Source organism: Aedes albopictus, chromosome 2 (genome assembly GCF_035046485.1).
Source record: "Aedes albopictus strain Foshan chromosome 2, AalbF5, whole genome shotgun sequence".
Taxonomy (NCBI): Eukaryota; Metazoa; Arthropoda; class Insecta; order Diptera; family Culicidae; genus Aedes; species Aedes albopictus.
In genome coordinates, this window is record NC_085137.1 from 402,475,807 (window position 1) to 402,479,853 (window position 4,047).

General features: G+C 37.1%; 1 long non-coding RNA gene across 1 annotated transcript; it reads left to right on the forward strand.

The window, feature by feature from the left end:
- The first annotated feature begins 947 nt into the window (after positions 1-947).
- LOC134287301 (uncharacterized) lies at positions 948-1,691 on the forward strand. Its single transcript, XR_009997202.1, has 2 exons — positions 948-1,467; positions 1,662-1,691. It is a non-coding gene; the product is annotated as an uncharacterized LOC134287301 (long non-coding RNA).
- The last annotated feature ends 2,356 nt before the right edge of the window (positions 1,692-4,047 follow it).

The following is a 4,047-nucleotide window of genomic DNA, read 5'->3' on the forward strand; positions in this document are numbered from 1 at the left end:
ACATTCAAGTTCTACAGAACTGACCTCAATCGCCATTCAATCTACGTTTGCAGTTATTGTCCTCTGATATCCATGCTGCTCCACAATCTCACAAGAAGACAGTTTTACGGTTGTTGGAAATTGTAAAGTTTTCTAAATGTCCTGAATTTCAGGAGTTTCATGTTCCACAAAATCTACCACAATTACCGCTCAATCTACGCTTGTGGTTCACAGATGTTGTTATCCATGGTACTTCGCAATGCAACGAGAAAATCTTTTTGAGGTTGTTCGAAAATGTAAGATATGCAAAATGTTCCGGACTTCAGGACTTTCAAGGTCAACAGAATCTACTACAGTCGCCACTCAATGTACGCTTGTTGCTTACATCTGCTGTTAGTCTGGGTGTCCCAGAATGTAAGAAAAAGTCTCATTATCAGACATTGTAAGGTTTATAAAATGTCCTAGAGGTAGACTTTCAAGGTCTACAAAATTTATCTCAATACTCATTGAATCTCCGCTTGCTGCTTATCTTTGTTGTTATCCATGGTGCCCCGCAATGCTTTGGCCTTTACGTTCAAAAACTGTAAAAACAAATTAAGTCGTCCCAATCCTTCCTGAGCTCCCTCTTAAAGCCATCTTTCGCCTCGTCCACCTTAAACTCTTATGAGATTCCTTTTGACTCCTCTCCTCTAGAGTTCTGAGCCATCCTCCTCCTTTAATCATCAAGAGTCCTCTTTTTGACTCCTCGTAAACTCCCCTAATACCTTGTTCCCTCTTATTAGCCCCCTTTAGTCCTTCTTTCCGCACCACAGCTGAAAAACCGACCAACATCTTTTAACCCTTTGGAGCCGGAGGGGTCATATATGACCCCAACTTAGAAACGGCTGTATAAATTCACTCATTTGATAAAACTGAATAGGGTGGGGCGGGGCAAGATGGGTCGCGGGGCAAGATGAATCAGTCCCATTTTCGGGCGCATTACTAATGTTTTGATTATGTTAATAATTTTGTTAGATGACCAGCGTGAATATACAAAAGCTTGGGGCATTGATTGAAAAATTATTCACTCTCATTGGAAATAAATAATAAAATGGTTTTTAGCCATTTTTCTTATGCGATACATTCCATATAATCTCCATATAAACGGCCGCGGGGCAAGATGGGTCACCTTCAATTTTGAGCGTATTTTTGGAGCATTCAAAAGTTATTTATTTTTTGTTACAAGACTATCTCATAAATGACTTCAATCAAGCGGAATGAACGCTCAAAATTATAACATAAAATTATGATATTTTTTTTAGTGAAAACATCGATTTTCAAGTCGCCTTAGGACCACTCATATCGTAAAGTTTTTTATATTCCAAATAAATTTATAAAATGTTTACTAGTAGCTTTTGTTTACTCAGTATGGATATGGAGCATATATGATTGCGGAACAAATCTTATATTTTGACGTTTTTCGTTGAGAAAATGTGAATTACTTAAAAGGTGACCTATCTTGCCCGCCCTTTTTTCACGGCCCAAAATCGATCACTTTTTAAAACTGCTTGTTTAACATCATATTTTGTATTTAATGAACTTTTTATCGACTTTTAGCATAGCTAACTAGTGTATTAAAGAGTAGCGGACGAATACAAACCAATGCGATTTGTATTTACAAAGTTATGGTGATCCATCCTTAGGTGACCCATCTTGCCCCGCCCCACCCTACTGACTTCGGCAAAGTTGTTGCAAATTGAGTCCTCTATTAGAGAAAAACATCCTTAACACCATGAAATTTGGAAAAACGAAATAATTGACATACCAGTTGTTCTAAAAGCTGAACTTGAATGTGGGTTACGTTTATATGTATTCATTTAGCCTTCGTCAAGATTATCAAAAAGTGTTTTATATTCAAGGATGTTTTTAAGTGTTCCAAACTGTCCTATAGTGAAGTCCTTCGAATCTACAAGAATAATTTTAGGTATTTTAGCAACAAATAATAGCATTGCAAAACCTACTGGGGTCCGTGAAGCTCTTGACATCTACAATGTCATGTCTGTAACAGTAGCCATATCTGTTATACTAAGTAACGTGACATAATCAGCCACATTTACTGGAGCAATCTGAAGTTTACTAGCTTATTATAAACCTTTGGGATATTCAGGGTCGTCCAAACTGTTCTATAATGCAGTCCTTCAAATCTACAAGAATAACTTTATGTGTTTTCACCATTAATAATAGAATGGCATAATCTGCTGGCATCCGTGAAGCTATTGAAATCTCAAGTGTAATTTAGAGACACTACAGAGATATTCCAGGTCAGCCAAACTACCTTAGAGTTCAGGACTTCAGTTCTACATTAGTAACAACAGCCATATCTGCTATACTGAGTAACGTTGCATATTTATCCGTGGTTACTGGACCAATCTGAAGTCTACTTTTTTTTTATTATAAACCTTTGGGACCTTCAGGTTCGTCCAAACTGTTCAATTATAAAGTCCTTCAAATCTACAAGAAAAACTTTATGTGTTTTCACCATAAACAAAAGCATAACATAATCTCCTGAGATCCGTGAAGCTCTTGAAATCTCAAATGTCATTGAGAGACACTATGAGAATGTTCCGGGTCAGCCAAACTATTTTTAAGTTTAGAACTTGAAGTCTACTATATATTATTATGAACCTTTGAGACATTGAGGGCCGTCCAAACTATCCTGAAGTTTAGCTCTTGATAGTAACAGTAGTTATTCTCACAATGAGCCTTAGCCTGTAATCTGTAATCCCCCTGGCCTACAATGAGACATTTAAAGATAGTTTTGAGATATATCAGATCAACAACACCATAGCTTCAGGTCTACAATTGTGATAATAACTTTTGCCACTACGTTAAGTAGTGTTACATAATCCACTCTACTTACCAAAGCAGTTACAGGAACACCTATTATATTTTTGGGATATTATGGGTTTCCTTACTGTTATGAAGCTTAGTTAATAAAAACAACCACTGTAACTTCCAGAAGACATACAGGACATGATAGATTACAAATCGTAGCTTTGTATAATGAAATAAGTTACCGTTACACCAGTAGATTTTAGGATCTAAACTCAAGAACAGTTTGGATGACCTAAGATATCCCGATTGATCTGATATTGTCTATTAACCATTCAGAAGACTTACTGGACATGATAGACTGTCTATTGAACTTTCAGAAGACATACTGGATATGATAGATTACAAATCGTAACTTAGTATAATAAAAGTATCCCCTGACATCCATCTTTGGTTCCCTGAGAGTCTAGAACATTGAGATTCCACCCCTTTAACCGAAAAGAGTAATCCTTTGGTCTTCCCTTGAAGTCACCTGAGATCTCCTTTTGTGTTTCTTATTAGCTCAGTTTCCGGTTTCCGAATTGTAATGGAATGTAAATGGGGATTGAGGAAATGGCCTTTCCAGTCGCGATAAAATCCAAATACTGAAATTTAATCTTGTCCGACGTTTCGATCACTTTTGGGCCCCTTCTCAGGGTGTCAATTATCGAAGGTTCCAAAAGTGACCGAAACGTCGGACAAGATTAAATAGCAGAGTTTGTGAATTTTGTCAAGACCGAAGATGCCCTTTTCACATTTGTTTTTAGCACCCTTTTGTCACATTTCAATCATTTCAGAATCTATCTCACTATCCTTATAAGTACCTTTAGAACTCTCAGATTGTTCCTCAAACACATCCGACGTCCAATATTACCATGACTTTTGAAGTTCCCTAGGACTAACTGACCTCGGAGATTTTCTCTCTGGATTCCCACCTACACCCACCTACCTATTGTTACTTTTGAGATCTGTGCCAGATAGTTTCGCTTGATTTCTCCTACAGTTTCTTGCTCGGATGTTTCTCCATCGGATTTTTTTAGAGATTCTTCCGGGATTTCTCCCACAGAGTTTCCTTGGCTACGGATGTGAAGACTCATATTTCAACCCAAGCAACAATTTTAAGTCAAATATAAGGAGTTTCATAAAACCATCATAAAATGAATCCTGAAAGAATTTTGGTTTTATGACGGTTTGCATAACATCCTCAAAGCTTATAAA